Source organism: Podarcis gaigeae (genome assembly GCF_964106915.1).
Source record: "Podarcis gaigeae genome assembly, chromosome: 4".
Lineage (NCBI taxonomy): Eukaryota > Metazoa > Chordata > Lepidosauria > Squamata > Lacertidae > Podarcis > Podarcis gaigeae.
In genome coordinates, this window is record NC_139677.1 from 14,184,932 (window position 1) to 14,201,956 (window position 17,025).

Genomic DNA, 17,025 nt, shown 5'->3' on the forward strand with positions numbered 1-17,025 from the left:
AAAATGCTGCCAAACGGTTCGAAATGCTCCCCTGAGAGGTTTTGCGGTCGAAATAGAAGGCTTTTCATCAGAGGAAAAGAAATCATCCCTCAACAACTTAACCGGCAGAAAAAGATTTTTTTGAAAAAATCCCCCCGGGGTCACATTTTCAGCAAAAATCTGACTTTCGTCAATTCACTCAAAAATGGTGCCAAATAGTTGCAAATGCTCCCCTGAGAGGTTTGGCGGTTGAAACAGAAGGCTTTTTATCACAGGACAAGAAATCAGCCCTCAACAACTTCACCGACAGAAAAAAAAAATTGAAAAAAAATCCCTAAGCCCCGGGGTCACAATTTCAGCAAAAATCTGACTTTCGGCAATTCACTCAAAAATGGTGCCAAACAGTTGCAAATGCTCCCCTGAAAGGTTTGGCGGTCGAAACAGAAGGCTTTTTATCACAGGACAAGAAATCAGACCTCAACATCTTAACCGGCAGAAACAGATTTTTTTGAAAAAATCCCTAAGCCCCAGGGTCACAATTTCATCAAAAATCTGACTTTCGGCAATTCACTCAAAAATGGTGCCAAACGGTTGCAAATGCTCCCCTGAAAGGTTTGCCGGTCGAAACAGAAGGGTTTTTATCACAGGGAAAAAAATTAACCCTCGACAACTTAACCGATATAAAAATATTCTTTTGAAAAAATCCCTAAGCCCTGGAGTCACAATTTCATCAATAATCTGCCTTTCGGCCATTCACTCAAAAATGGTGCCAAATGCTCCCCTGAGAGGTTTGGCGGTCAAAACAGAAGGCTTTTTATCTCAGGAAAAGAAATCAGACCTCAACCTCTTAACCGGCAGAAAAAGATTCTTTTGAAAAAATCCCTAAGCCCAAAAATCTGACTTTCGGCCATTCATTCAAAATTGGTGCCAAACGGTTGGAAATACTCCCCTGAGAGGTTTGGCAGTCGAAACAGAAGGGTTTTTATCTCAGGAAAAGAAATCAGCCCTCGACAACTTAACCTACAGAATTTTTTTGGGGGGGGAAATCCCTAAGCCCCGGGGTCACAATTTCTTCAAAAATCTGACTTTGGGCCATTCATTCAAAAATGGTGCCAAACGGTAGCAAATTCTCCCCTGCGAGGTTTGGTGGTTGAAACAGAAGTCTTTCTATCTCAGGAAAAGAAATCAGCCCTCAACAACTTAACCTGAAGAATTTTTTTTTAGGAAAAAATCCCTAAACCCCAGGGTCACAATTTCTTCAAAAATCTGACTTTCCGCCATTCATTCAAAAATGGTGCCAAACGGTTGCAAATGCTCCCCTGAGAGGTTTGGCGTTCGAAACAGAAGGCTTTTTATCACAGGAAAAGAAATTAACCCTTGACACCTTAACCGGTATAAAAATCTGTCTTTCGGCCATTCATTCAAAAATGGTGCCAAACGGTTGCAAATGCTCCCCTGAGAGGTTTGGCGGTCGAAACAAAAGGCTTTTTATGACAGGAAAAGAAATCAGCCCTCGACAACTTAAGCTGCAGAATTTTTTTTTTTTCAAAAAATCCCTAAGCCACAATTTCATCAAAAATCTGACTTTCGGCCATTCACTCAAAATGGTGCCAAACGGATGCAAATGCTCCCCTGAGAGGTTTGGTGGTGGAAAAGAAGGCTTTTTATCACAGGAAAAGAAATCAGCCCTCAACAACTTAACTTGCAGATTTTTATTATTTTTTTTGAAAAAATCCCTAAGCCCCGGGGTCACAATTAGATCAAAAATCTGACTTTCGGCCATTCAGTCAAAAATGGTGTCAAACGGTTGCAAATGCTCCCCTGAGAGGTTTGGCGGTCGAAACAGAAGGCTTTTTATCACAGGAAAAGAAATTAACCCTTGACAACTTAACTGGAAGAAAAAGATTTTTTTATAAAAATCCCTAAAATCTGACTTTCGGCCATTCACTCAAAAATGGTGCCAAACGGTTGCAAATGAGAGGTTTGGCGGTCGAAGCAGAAGGCTTTTTATCTCAGGAAAAGAAATCAGCCCTCGACAACTTAACTTGCAGATTTATTTATTTTTTTTGAAAAAATCCCTAAGCCCCGGGGTCACAATTAGATCAAAAATGGTGCCAAACGGTTGCAAATGAGAGGTTTGGCGGTCGAAACAGAAGGCTTTTTATCACAGGACAAGAAATCAGACCTCAACATCTTAACCGGCAGAAACAGATTTTTTTTGAAAAAATCCCTAAGCCCCGGGGTCACAATTTCATCAAAAATCTGACTTTCGGCCATTCACTCAAGAATGCTGCCATACGGTTGCAAGTGCTCCCCTGAGAGGTTTGGCGGTCGAAACAGAAGGCTTTTTATCACAGGAAAAGAAATCAGCCCTCGACAACCTGCAGATTTTTTTATTTTATTTTTTAAAAAATCCCTAAGCCCCAGGGTCACAATTTATTCAAAAATCTGACTTTCTGCCATTCATTCAAAAATTGTGCCAAACGGTTGGAAATGCTCCCCTGAGAGGTTTGGCAGTCGAAACAGAAGGTTTTTTATCTCAGGAAAAGAAATCACCCCTCGACAACTTAACCAGCAGAAAAAGATTTTTTTGAAAAAATCCCTAAGCCCCGGGGTCACAATTTCTTCAAAAATCTGACTTTCTGCCATTCATTCCAAAATTGTGCCAAACGGTTGAAAATGCTTCCTTGAGAGGTTTGGCAGTCAAAACAGAAGGGTTTTTATCTCAGGAAAAGAAATCAGCCCTCAACAACTTAACCGGCAGAAAAAGATCTTTTTGAAAAAATCCCTAAGCCCCGGGGTCACAATTTCATCAAAAATCTGACTTTCGGACATTCACTCAAAATGGTGCCAAACGGATGCAAATGCTCCCCTGAGAGGTTTGGTGGTGGAAAAGAAGGCTTTTTATCACAGGAAAATAAATCAGCCCTCAACAATTTAACTTGCAGATTTATTTATTTATTTTGAAAAAATCCCTAAGCCCCAGGGTCACAATTAGATCAAAAATCAGACTTTCGGCCATTCACTCAAAAATGGTGTCAAACGGTTGCAAATGCTCCCCTGAGAGGTTTGGCGGTCGAAACAGATGGCTCTTTATCACAGGAAAAGAAATCAGCGCTCAACAACTTAACCGGCAGAAAAAGATTTTTTTGAAAAAATCCCTAAGCCCCAGGGTCACAATTTCATCAAAAATCTGACTTTCGGACATTCACTCAAAAATGGTGCCAAACGGATGCACATGCTCCCCTGAGAGGTTTAGCGGTCGAAACAGAAGGCTTTTTATTACAGGAAAAGAAATTAACCCTCGACAACTTAACCGGCAGAAAAAGATTCTTTTGCAAAACTCCCTAAGCTCCGGGGTCAGAATTTCATCAAAAATCAGACTTTCGGCAATTCACTCAAAAATGGTGCCAAACGGATGCAAATGCTCCCCTGAGAGGTTTAGCGGTCGAAACAGAAGGCTTTTTATCTCAGGAAAAGAAATCATCCCTCGACAACTTAACCGGCAGAAAAAGATTTTTTTTAAAAAATCCCTAAGCCGTTGTGTCAGTGCGTGGGCCATGAAGTGGAATACCAAACAGTCCTTCCGTGAGACCAGACGACCATTAGGTCTGCACCCTCTGCAGCAGTAACTACACCATCGAGATCATGGAGAACAGGCCCACCATAGCAAAGTGCCTGTAGGTCTGGGTGAGTCCCCGAAGAGCGCCAAGCAGTTGAAGGCAACCTACTCATGGGCTGTAGTCAACCCAACTTGGCAGTGATACAATATGGTAGGCAAATGACTTGTGCCTTGCCAAAACAAGGGACAGAGATATGCATATCATAACCTCCAACATTTATCTCCTTAAAATTGGGACGTCCTAAGGAAAAGCAGGACATTCCAGGATCAAGTCAGAAACTGGGACAGCTTCTGTAAATCTGGGACTGTCCCTGGAAAATAGGGACACCTGGAAGGTCTGATATGTTCACTTAAACACCTCCGTGGAAATTTAGACAGTTTAAGTAGAAGTAAAATACATCTCACCATAGCAGGGAAGACCATGACCTGTGCATCTGTTCAGGAGCCTGTCCTGTTAGTATGCCATCTGCAGAGGGACAACTTCAAGGCCCCTGCATTTTTGTTTTGTTTTAACAAAGTCCACAATGATACCTACTGGGTTGTGCAACTTTTTGAAAAAATAATAATAATGTTTTTAATTCTATGATGCACAGGCAGCAAGTATAGCAAGTAACATGAACAGCACTGTCTGCCAAGAATCTGATCACTACTCCTGGCTACCTAAAAGCCACTTCTGTCAGCTGCCTCCACCCCCTTAATGAAAGTTAGTTCTGCATCTCAAAAATGCATAATAATGTATCCTTGCTTTCTTCCTGGACTGGAACAGCTTATCCCTTGGATAAGCATTTTAGAGCACACGTCATATCTCTGCTCACCATGGGATGGCAGCAAAGTAACACAGCTGGAAGAACAAAACCCAAAAGAGACCATCAACACATACTTATTTAAATATGGCTACATAGCCATGTACCTTTAAAGCGTATTCAAAACACATTCTGTCCTCAAAGAATTCTGGGCCCTGTAGTTTACGGGTTGCTGGAAAATGCAACTTCATGAAGGGTAAACTGCGTTGCCCATAATTCTTTGAGAAAAAGAATATACTTCAGATGTGCTTTAAAGGTACACTGTGCAGGTACACTGTTTAAGAGAGGCAGCTGACCCTTGGGTGGCAAGGAAGTTAAGGGTGTGCTAAAAGAAGGGCTCACCCAGACTTGCACTGCATTTGTAGGCACAGGTCTGGGCTTTAAAGCTCTGTGTCCAAGCATCAGCATCATTATTATTTAAATCCCAGTGCTTTCCCCAGGAAAGTCCATGTTTCACTACTAAATTGGAGCAAACAGCAATCGGGTTTTCAGCAGATGACTGGTTGCTCTGATTCACCAGAAAAATGTGGGTTTTCCCTGGGAAAGCACAAGGACCAAAAACCCACCCCCTACTCGGACACAGAGCTTTAAAGCTCTGAACTGGGCCTGTAAGTGCAAAAGGAAATCTGGATGAGCCTGTAAATAAGGAGAGTACAAAGGAGGGGAAGGAAGCCTTTTGCATCTTTCTTCACAGAAGAAGATAGAAGATCTCTGTGCTTAAACTAACTTTCTCAGGAAAGGAACCAAGGCATAGATTGAAATTCTGGAGCTTACTAACCAGTTTCTTTTTTTAAAAAAAAGAAAATCAAGCCCAGAATGGCACCCAATTGAGAGTTCTTAAATTAGGCAAATGTGAAATTGTTGATCTTCTAACAAAAAAAAAAATGTGTAGCTTCTCTGAAGTCAGTCTCCATAAGTCAGCGCTGGAAAGTGGCCAATCTAACACCAATATTTAGAAGAGGTTTGTTGTTCCAGGTTATTAGAGGCTGGTTTATCTAACATCTGTTCCAGTGGAGCCGGTAGAAAGCACAATTAAAGACAGAATTCTAAAGCATATAGAAGAACAAATCTCCATGAAGAAAAAAGCAACATGGCTTCTCAAGGGTACATTCTCATTCCCTAACCTTTTACAGTTTTTTGAGTGTGTTAATAAGCACATGGAGAAGAGAGAACCAGTAGACATTATATACTGAGACTTTCAAAAGGCTTTTGACTAAATCCCCACCAAAGACTGCTGGGCACTGGCGGAGGAAGAGGAGTACAGGGGGAGAGCACCACTCCCAGCAGCTTGATCCTGGTAGGGTGCCATCGTGGCTGTCCCCGCTGCCCCCGCTGGGTGCCACGCCCCTGCAGGTGGCATGCCCCGCCCCCGCCTGTTCTCCACTTCCCGGTGCTGGAGCATGAAGCTCCATAAGCTTAGCAGTCATGGGATAACAGGACAGGTCTCTTATATATCAAGTAAGTGCAGTTAAGAATGATGGCAGCAAATTCTTCAGGTTTGTAAGAATAAAACAGGATTGGAAGGAGCTCAAGGAAAAATCTCCAAACTGAGAAACGTAATTCAATGTAAGCTAGTACAAAAATGATGTGTATTGGGTTCAAAACTCCTAAATTCGCTTTCTCAAATTTCCAGATATACTGACTGGCCCCCAAAGGTGGCAATTCCTGGTGTAGACAACAGTCAGCCAATTGGATCGATGCTCTGACTCTGTCTAAGGAAATCTCTCTAAAAGCATAGCTGTTAACTTTTCCCTTTTCTTGCAAGGAATCCTATTCAGAATAAGGGAATTTCCTTTACAAAAAAGGGAAACGTTGACAGCTGTGTATAAAAGGGATCCAGGCCTGAGTAACCTCACTGCTAAATAACCCCCAGTGCAGGGGTCCTTGTAGTGCTGGAATGATTTTATGAATCGTTCCCGTGAAAAGGCATTCCCTACCATGCTCCCTGTTAGGGGCTCACTCAATATTTCCAGTAGTTCAGAAGAAGAGGCCGTTCTCTCATCTGCGCAGCGAAGCATGTGCCTTTGCTGTAGGAAAATGCAAAATACTAATTGGCTGGCCAGCTTGCAAGGCATTTCTACACAAGAGAATACCTCAGGGCCAGAGCAAGGCTCGGCACGTGAAGAGAACATGTCATTTAAGGTGCCAGAAATGGCCTGAGCCTACGGAGTAAGAGTCAGCACCAACACTTTATGCAGCGTTTAACCCTTAAAATACACCCACCAAAGCTTATATGGAGGCTTAGGTCACTTTTTCTGAAAATGCTTCTCCCTATAAGCATGATGAAGGGACGCGGGTGGCACTGTGGGTTAAACCACAGAGCCTAGGATTTGCCGATCAGAAGGTCGGCGGTTCGAATCCCCGCGATGGGGTGAGCTCTCATTGCTCAGTCCCTGATCCTGCACACCTAGCAGTTCAAAAGCAAGCCAGTGCAAGTAGATAAATAGGTACCGCTCCGGCGGGAAGGTAAACGGCGTTTCCGTGCTCTGCTCTGGTTCACCAGAAGCGGCTTAGTCATGCTGGCCACATGACCCGGAAGCTGTATGCTGGCTCCCTCGGCCAGTAAAGCGAGATGAGCGCCGCAACCCCAGAGTCATCTACGACTGGGCCTAATGATCAGGTGTCCCTTTACCCTTTACCTATAAGCATGATGTTTATGCTTAGGCTGCATACACAAAGCACATCCTGCCACAAGAGCGTTTTCTGCATGAGACAAACACAAGAGTGTTTTCTGTATGAGGCAAACTATTTCCCATCATTTTCAGTAAAACTTGAACTTACCTGCTAATCCCAGTGGCTTCTGGTGCTCTGGAAAATGTTCACACCTAGTCCTTTTCTTTGGGTTGTGCTAGCATTCCCTGCCAGACAGAGCTGAGCATGGGAATTGCAGGTGCACTCAACCTACTGCTAGATTGGCCGCAATCTGGGTACCCAAATCTTTGCAGCAAATGACAGGTGTGAGCAATGACCGCTCCCCACTTAAAACGGGGGGCGCCTTTTGTGTGGACGCGTGCAGCCCTGGATCTGGAGTGGCCCCATCAGCATAGGCTTTGCCTTCCCTCAGGTGGGATACCTGGAGGTCCCCGCCTACCCCAGTGAGTTGTCCAATCCCACCTGGGGGAAGCGTTGCCAGGGAAACCAGGCCAGGTAAGGGGAGGGATTACCTGCCCACACAATAGAGGGTGGATCTTAACTGGCCGCAATCTGGGTACCCAAATCTTTGCAGCAAATGACAGGTGTGAGCAATAGAACAGGCAACCAAAACATGCTGGGAAAGATTTTAGGATGTCATCCTGCTCTCATGCCTAAGGGAGCCTTTAAGTTAAGAATTAGACCACAGTGAGAAATTGGACAGGGAAATGGGGCTTTTGTATCCCTAATATCTGTGTGGAAGAAGGGCATTTGATCGGTGCATGACAAGGTTTCCTCTTCCACACAGCCCATTACCAAGTACTAATTTGCATGCCCAGGGGTATCGTGATTTTTCTGTCTGGTGATGTTGATTTCCTCCCCCTTCCCTGGACCAATGCAACTGCAAACATTTCTTAAATAGATAAGTCACTCTAAAGCTTTATTTTCCTAGCCCTTTTCATTGCAAAATCATGAGTTATTTTCCCAAATTCATTTTTTTCTTACATGAGGAATCTGCTTCTAAGTAAGCACACCTAGGAATGGGCGATATGCTTTGTTCACCAGCATCACTGCCATACAAGAACTTATCAAAATGCATGGCATATGAATAAGAAACAGCCCATAACTGAAAGCTATGCATAGCCGTAGAGTCACTAATTGCAACACAGATTACTGCTTGCTTGCCTCCTGCTCCTGGATTTGAGAGCGAACCCACAAGAGTCATTGCGGTTCAGACCAAGGGTCCCGGACCCTTCACGCGTCCCTATTTTCCAGGGACACCCCTGATTTAGTGAAGCCATCCCAGTTTCTGATTTGATCCCGGAATGTTCCACTTTTCCTTAGGATGTCCATATTTTCATCAAAGAAATGTTGGAGGCTATGGAGTTATCTGACCCCCAAGCCAAGGAGATAAGTAACTACACAACCTTTAAAGGACTCCAGAAGGCAGCCCTGTACATGGAATATTTTTTAATGCTTAATGTTTTTATTATGTTTTTATTTATATGTTGGAAGCCACCCAGAGTGGCTGGTGCAATCTAGTCAGATGGGTAGCTAAACAAACAAACAAACAAACAAACAAACAAACAAACAGGACATCCCTATCTTCATTGGAGAAATGTTGGAGGGTATGGGATCCATTCCAACCAGATGCCTCTTTCATACCCTCCAACATTTCTCCAATGAAAACAGGGACATCCTATTCCATGATGATGATGATTTTATTATTTATTCCCCACCCATCTGACTTGGGTTGCTCCAGCCGCGCTGGGCAGCTTCCAACTCATATAAAAACATAATAAAACATTAAACATTTAAAAACTTCCATATACAGGGATGCCTTCAGATGCCTTCTGAAGGTTGTATGGTTACTTATCTCCTTGGCTTGGCGGTTGCGTAACTCCATACTCTCCAACATTTCTCCAATGAAAATAGGGACGTTCTAAGGAAAAACGGGACATTCTGGATCAAATCAGAAACCAGGACCATCGCTGGAAAACAGGGACACTTGGAAGGTCTGCTCTTGAAGCCCACCAGCAGGGTGTGAGGGCCACAGCCCTTTCCCACTGCCGCTCCTTAGCTCCTTAGTCCTCAGAGTCACACCCTCCTGAACCTAAAGGCTGCAAACAGTGAGAAAGGTATCAGAGCAGAATGCCAAAGAGGGCAGCTCTAGTGGCTGCTATATATATAAAGCCCTTAGCCACATACAAACAGAGCACTTTCATGAGCTATCAACTTACATGAATCTGGATTGGTATATTATAATTGCAGCTGGCAGCGAAAGCAGCAGAGGCACCTGGCTTTTGCGTTGCCACCCAGTGATATGATTAGGCTGTATGGATTGCTCAGCCGCTGAGGCTTGTCACATTCTGCTCAAAACAAGGGAAGGGGGAAGGAAGCTTGCAATGAGTCCCCAGGTAACTGGTATTCCTCTGCTCTCTAACTTTAGATATTTATTGTGTGTAATAAGGATCTGTTTATAGTGTTGGAGAGGTGGGATAATTCAACTCTCTTTTTAAAGGTTTCATTTACAATGTGCTATTTATACTATAGGAGATGAGAAGATGGAAAGACCATTATAGTTTGGTTTTTCGCACAAATCTTACTTTGGCTTAAAATAGACCGGGAATATCAAATAGTTACCTTTAGTAAAGTAATTGTTAAATTATGGAAACCGGGAGAAACTGATGTAAAATGCTTTTTTTTAAAAAAAAAAAAACATGACCAAAAAAATAATACCAGCGCAAATTGCCTTGATTCTACCTGGTTGGTGTCACATTGCAGATTTGACAACCAGATTTTAGGAACATAAAGGTCTATTATCCTTCTAATTGACCCTTCAAACAATTCCCCTCTGCCTCTGGGTAAGTGATAAATCCTTGGAAGCAGTTGGACTGTTATGTTATGGACATCTATAGCAGATTTGTGGCAATTAATCATCTCTGCTTCCTAAATATGACCGAAAAAAGACATTGGGTGGGTGGAAGGAGCAAATTAACTAAAAATGTTTCTATATTTGCTTTGAAGGTGTGTAGAATTTCAATATTCACCGTTGGATATTTCGAGCTGAGGAATGACTTGAAAGTTGATTTCAGAATAAACTAATTTTGCAGCATGCTCTTAAGCATTTGCTCTGAAGTTCCATTTCATTTTAGAGGGACTTGCATGTGTTCCCACCCGGGCCCCTGCGACCCTTGGACAAAGGGTGATATAGATATTTAAACAAACAAACAAATAAATAAATAAATAAGCTTGCTTGGTTGCTGAGGATTGTAGTAAAAAATACTTCAAAAGAGCTGATCAACGTGAGGCTCGATTTTGCTGTAATCTTTTATCATCACAAAGTACTTGTAGGATCCTGTTCCTGGCATAGCAGATGGGAAACTGAGACACAGAGAGAGGACGATTTCCTCATAACCTCCAGCTGCCCAGATTTACCAGATTTACTGGGGACCAACCAGATTTTCTGCTGCCAATCCTTGGTAAATGACTGTCCCATGGTTTGGGGGGGTTTTTTAGGGGAGGGTGCCTTTTGAGGCAAATGTATGGTTGCACGCAGCCATTAAAAGCCTACTTTCAGTTATTGATGCTCCAGTTCAGATTACTGTAATGTTTTATATGTGGGGCTGCCCATGCAGCTGTTTTCAGAAAACCCAGACATTTAGCAAAATTAAAAAAATCTGCCCGGATGGCGATTTTACCTCTGAAAAAGAGGACACGTCTGGGAAAGTCCGGACATTTGGCAACACTTACATTTACCTCAACTAAACATAGGATTGCTGTCTACCAGTCAAGCTGAGTTGGTGTTTCTATGGTCCTACGGAGAGGATTTGAGCATAATTTATATTCGCTCTGTCATCTAAACCACTTCTTTGTCTTTTCCCCCTCAAAGAATTGAATATGACAACCGTGGGCACCAAACCTGGAGGCATGGCTAATTTCTCCTCTTTGCAGAGTCCATGGAATGCCTTCGGAAACTGCACTGGCGAAGGCGCAATATTTCAGGACATCTATATCCCTCTAATTTATAGCGTTCTCTTTCTGGTGTGCTTTCCTGGGAACATTATTGTCATTTCTGTGTATGTCTTCAAAATGAGGCCCTGGAAAAGCAGCACTATCATTATGCTAAACTTGGCCATTACAGACCTGCTGTACGTGTCTTGCCTTCCATTCCTGATACAATACTACACCAGTGGAGAAAACTGGATGTTTGGAGCATTCATGTGCAAGCTTGTCCGCTTCAACTTTTACTTCAACACGTACAGCAGCATCCTCTTCCTCACCTGCTACAGCCTCTTCCGTTTTATTGTCGTCGTCTACCCAATGAACTGCTTTTCCATTCAGAAACGGAGATGGGCCGTTGCCGCCTGTGCTGTAGTTTGGGTTGTTTCCCTGTTGCTGGCCAGCCCGATATTCCACGTGATTACGACGCAACAAAACGCCCACCGATGGATTTGCCAGGATCTTACTAACTCTGCAGACTTGTTCACGGTGAGGTGGTATAACTGGCTCCTAACGACATTTGCTTTCTTCCTGCCTTTGGTAACTGTCACTCTTTGCTATGCTGTGATTATCTGCACCTTGGCAAGAGGGCCTCACACTGGCACCGCTTACAAGCAAAAGGCTCGCCTGCTGGCTATGGTCCTCCTGGCTGTCTTCTATGTCTGTTTCTTGCCATTTCACATCTTCAGAGGAGTTCGCATTGAGCTAACTATCCACCCTGCGAGCTGCCACACAATGCGGAGAGTCCAGGATATTTTTACTGTGACCCAGTCCTTAGCATCACTGAATACCTTTGGCAACTTAATACTTTATGTTGCATTGGGTGATAACTTCCAGCAGGCCATTCTTTCTGTCTGCAAACTGATCGTGAAGACAAATAAGAAATAGATAAGGAGGAAAAGTGATGTGACTTGCCCAAAGCATGAAAGAATAGGTTGCATTTGCTGTTGCCCTAAACCTGTGTAATTTCAGCAGAGGCATAAGACTTCTTCATGTGCAAAAGCTTCCATGTATTCCTGGAAATAAAATGTATGGATCCACTTTCCTTTGTTTCCCAGAACATAAGGTGTGTATCAGTTGCTTTTGATTCATGGCATTGCTTTTGATCCTCTTCATATTGAAGGAGTTGTGTTAAACAGAGTTGTTTAGGAAGTGATCCTATAGCAAGTTATGCAAACCTTGAACAGGCTAGGATCCAGTGGATTTGGCTTAACTCCAGCATCCTCAACTTAGTCAGAGCTAAGTCAGTGTAAATCAGAGGGGACGTAGGCTAGATCCTAAGCCCATCTAGCTTCATCATATTATGTAGGAACCCAGCTTAAGCCAGCAAAACAGGTGGCATAACTCAAACACTATTTTGAAAGCTTGTTTTCCCCGACAGGCTTAGGCCAGCTCAAGCCAGCGGTAAACCCAGTGCTGAGTGGAGTTTGCATCTGGTGTAACTTTACACCAGCTGAACTTACGCCGGTTTGGTTCACACCAGCTTCTTGTGCATAGGATTGTTCTCTTTGCCACTGAGTCCTGCTGGAATAAAATCAGTTCAGTTTTTGACACCACACATAACTTTACAGTGGATTCTTATGGCCACAAAGTAGTTTTATGGGTCTGTCCTTCCCCCACCACATAAACTCACCTGTGTTTTCTGGGTGCATGCTAAACAAGAACCTGGAACCCTTCTGGTTGGTGGCATGGGCCCCTTGAGATCCCAGGGTGGAAGATCCCTGCAGCCTATTAATTCTCTCAGCTGAGCTATAACACACACAGCAAAAGTTTGAAATAAAGCTCAAGCACATGAGCCTCTTATTGTAGTTGAAGCAGCAAATAACATTTTAGAGAACATATGTATGCGTTTATATATGTATAAGGCACATTTGAGTGTGATAGAATCAGGATTGTGTTTGTGATGCAGTTCATCAGAGGCACATGTTATTAGATAGTTCACTTCTCAAGCTTCTTTCAACAAGGACATGCTGATAATTTCTATTTTGGGTTGATAACTGACCAATATTCCGGCCCCCATCAAAATTTGCATCAACGAATGCAGATATTCACAAAACTTCAGAACTCAAAGTTGCAGTTTCTTCTCGAGGAGACCTCATTATTACATTGGGTCTGACAATGACAACACTGCCTTCAATCACTAGAACCCTATTCCCTGCCAGGCGCTTAGAACATTACAGCAAGGTTTTCTTTCTAAGTGTGCTGAAGCTCTAACGCAGGGGTCGGCAAAGTTTTTGTCGCTTGGGCCGGTTCATGGCCCCGCAGACGCAGCGGTGGGCCACAGTGTGTGCGTGCGCACACACGCATGTGCAAACGCTATTTCTGGTGTAGAGGAGGTGTGTGCAGCTTCCCATTGGCTGCAGGAGCTAATGGGAAGCCGGCCAGCGTTGTGGAAGGAGGTCCCCACTCTGCTCCACGCTGGTTTAGCGTGGTGCACGGGAGCTGACTGAGCAGGTGGCGGGGGTCAATGGGCTGGTTAAACGACCCCCATGGGCCACCTGTGACCCATGGGCCTTAGGTTGCCGACCCCTGCTCTAACCTTTAGAGGGCCAGACTTGCAGTGGGAAAACCTGGGTTTTAAAGGTCACTGGGTGACTGTGAATCAGTTACTGTCTCTCTGCCTAATCTCACTGGGTTGTTGTAAGGGGGGAAATAGGAGCAGGGAGTCGTGGATGCAACCCTGAGCTCCTTAAAGGAAAGACGGAGCTTAAATGTAATAAATCAGTGTTCCCCACAAATGGGTCTCCAGCTGTTTTTGGACTACAATTCCCATCATCCCTAGCTAGGCAAGACCAGTGGCTGGGGGGTGGGAATTGTAGTCCAAAAACAGTTGGAGATCCAAATTTGGGAAACTCTGTAATAAATAAATGAATGGAAAGTTCCCCTTTACTTAGCCTGACTCAACTCCCTAAATCTTAATCTCATGGGCAGCGTCAGAATCTGGAGTGCCAGGAAGCCAGGGCTTTCTAAGCATTTAGCTTCTGATTAGAGGACTTCTTCCCATATACCAATATTCCTCCTGCACACTGATTTTACTTTGCTTTTTCTTCTGATGCAGTTTCTGAATTTGTTTCTGATTTTATGTCCATGTTGTATTTCATATTTATGGCTTTGTTTGATTAAAAAAAAGATCTGCAGACCTCCTGCAGGACTTGTTGTTAACGCGCGCTATAAAAACATTGTAAATAAAATAAATAAAATTTGCCCAGATTGTGACTTGTGCCAACCCTCTGCTGCCAAGCACAACAGGTCTGAAGTCATAGGAACATACAAAGATCCCTGCTGAATCAGACCACTCAAGTTGTAGGGTTGGTTCCAGTTGGGAAGAGCAATCCAAATTATAGGAAGCCAGTGTAATTTACACCGGGGTAAATTATGCCAGTCCAACCTGTCCCATTTCCAAACTCTGTTTGGGAGCAGGTCTACTTGTGAAGCGGAAACTACAACTAATCCAGAATGCGGCAGCCAGACTGGTGACTGGAAGCGGCCGCTGAGACCACATAACACCGGTCTTGAAAGACCTACACTGGCTCCCAGTACATTTCCGAGCACAATTCAAAGTGTTGGTGCTGACGTTTAAAGCCCTAAACTGCCTCGGTCCAGTATACCTGAAGGAGCGTCTCCACCTCCATTGTTCTGCCCAGATACTGAGGTCCAGTGCCGAGGGCCTTCTGGTGGTTCCCTCGCTGCGAGAAGCCACGTTACAGGGAACCAGGCAGAGGGCCTTCTCGGTAGTGGCACCCGCCCTGTGGAACCTCCCTCCACCAGATGTCAAAGAGAAAAACAACTACCAAACTTTTAGAAGACATCTGAATGCAGCCCTGTTTAGGGAAGCTTTTAATGTTTAATAGGTTATTGTATTTTAGTGTTTTGTTGGAAGCCGCCCAGAGTGGCTGGGGAAACCCAGCCAGATGGGCGGGGTATAAGTAATAAATTATTATTATTATTATTATTATTATTATTATTATTATTATTATTACCACCTGCCGGTTGAAATAGCCCAAGCCTGGAAGAAGGAAAACAAGCTTAAAATTGCACGACCCTTTTTGCCAGGGTAACTTCCGCTGAGTTGCTAGCTCACGTGACTAAGCTGAACGAAGTTTGGAATAGGGGTAAGTCTCTCCCCTCCTTCACTCTCCTGCCCTGTCACACTCCCACCAGCCCAGAAAGCCCTACTTTCATGACTCGCTGCAGCTTTAGCTCAGACAATGAGCTTCGACTGAGCCAGGAGGGGAGACTTATGTCTGTTCCAGACTCTACTCCTGCTGGCAGATCTTGGGTTTGGATTGCTCCCTTGGGCACAATGATCACAATGCAAGGAATGGACATGAGGGCTTAACTAGATGTGCAACACCAAGAAAGGGAGCAGTGATCTGGATCAGGGACACAGCACAGAGGTGCCCCCTTTCTGTTCTGGCCTGTGAATAAACAAGAGCTGTTTGAAGAATTGCTGTGTCGTCTGATATGTTCACCCACAACTTAACACTGGTGTAGTTAAGAGCCAGTGTGGTGTAGTGGTTAAGAGCGGTGGACTCGTAATCTGGGAAACCGGGTTCGTGTCTCTGCTCCTCCACCTGCAGCTGCTGGGTGACCTTGGGCCAGTCACACTTCTCTGAAGTCTCTCAGCCCCACTCACCTCACAGAGTGTTTGTTGTGGGGGAGGAAGGGAAAGGATAATGTTAGCCGCTTTGAGACTCCTTCGGGTAGTGATAAAGCGGGATATCAAATCCAAGCTCTTCTTCTTCTTCTTCTTTCCCACAGCCCTAGTTTAAATGAGGAGGCCCCACTATGGCTTTTTGAAAAACAAAAGCATTCTTCTGCCATGTAATGCCTAGTTATCTCCTGAAGTGCAAACGTTTGGCGCTAAGAAAGTGGCTTGGTTTCCAGGGAGTGCATGGATCCACAAAGCCTTCTTTGCTTGTAATATTTCATTCGGAACCCAACCACACGGACAGCGCAGATTCTTTTATTGGGCTGACAAAAACTTCCAAAGGCCTACAAACCATCTCTGTACTATCTAAATCAACCAGGACCACAAATAAATATAGCAGGGTTTCTGATACACAATATTTGCAAAGGGTTAGTGTCAATCAGCACACAAAAGGGGGGAAAAGCCATGCAAATATCTGGCTGGTGCATATCACACCAATTCATTGGCACTGCGAAGCATTACAAACAGAGATCTGCACTGCAGAACTGAGCCCCCTGCTCTGGTTGGTGACAGATTTGCATAAACAAAACCTAAGGAATAGCAGTCAGCATGACTTCATATACAAGAAAGATGGGGCGGGGAGGGAGGGAAAACCCAAGGGTGCAGAGATTCTGGCCACATAGCTTTGTGTCAACTGTAATTTTCCATGAGTGTGAGGTGATGGCCTGCCTCTGGAGTTATCGTAAGACTACAGGCAATTTCCAGTTAGCAGCAGCTGTCTTGGGGCCAACCAGGATATCTCAGTTGGTGGAGCATGAAAGTCTTTATCTCATGGTCATGAGTTTGAGACTCACGTTGGGCAAAAGATTCCTCCATTGCAGAGGGTTGGATGATGACCCTCGTGTTAGAGGCAAGAAATCAACTTCCTCTTTGAAGAAAAAGAGTTTGGATTGGATATCCCGCTTTATCACTACCCGAAGGAATCTCAAAGCGCCTAACAATCTCCTTTCCCTTCCTCTCCCACAACAAACACTCTGTGAGGTGAGTGGGGCTGAGAGACTTCAGAGAGGTGTGACTAGCCCAAGGTCACCCAGCAGCTGCATGTGGAGGAGCGGAGACACGAACCTGGTTCCCCAGATTACGAGACTACCGCTCTTAACCACTGCATCACACTGGCTCATAAATAGTTTATGGAAGTGTTGTCAGCTTTAAGAAGAACCTACACTAGGCCTTTGCAGGGCTCCTATCTGTCCCAGCATCCTATTCCTCACACTGGCCAGCCAGATGCCTATGGAAGCCCACCAGTGCAGGAATCCACACTTGCTCTTTGCCCTCTA

General features: G+C 44.3%; 1 pseudogene across 1 annotated transcript; it reads left to right on the top strand.

Moving 5' to 3' along the window:
• Positions 1-9,417: 9,417 nt before the first annotated feature.
• Positions 9,418-12,030, top strand: LOC310842733 (2-oxoglutarate receptor 1 pseudogene; annotated as a pseudogene). The gene is made up of 2 exons (XR_014568673.1): positions 9,418-9,452; positions 10,928-12,030. The product of XR_014568673.1 is annotated as a 2-oxoglutarate receptor 1 pseudogene (transcript).
• Positions 12,031-17,025: the final 4,995 nt, after the last annotated feature.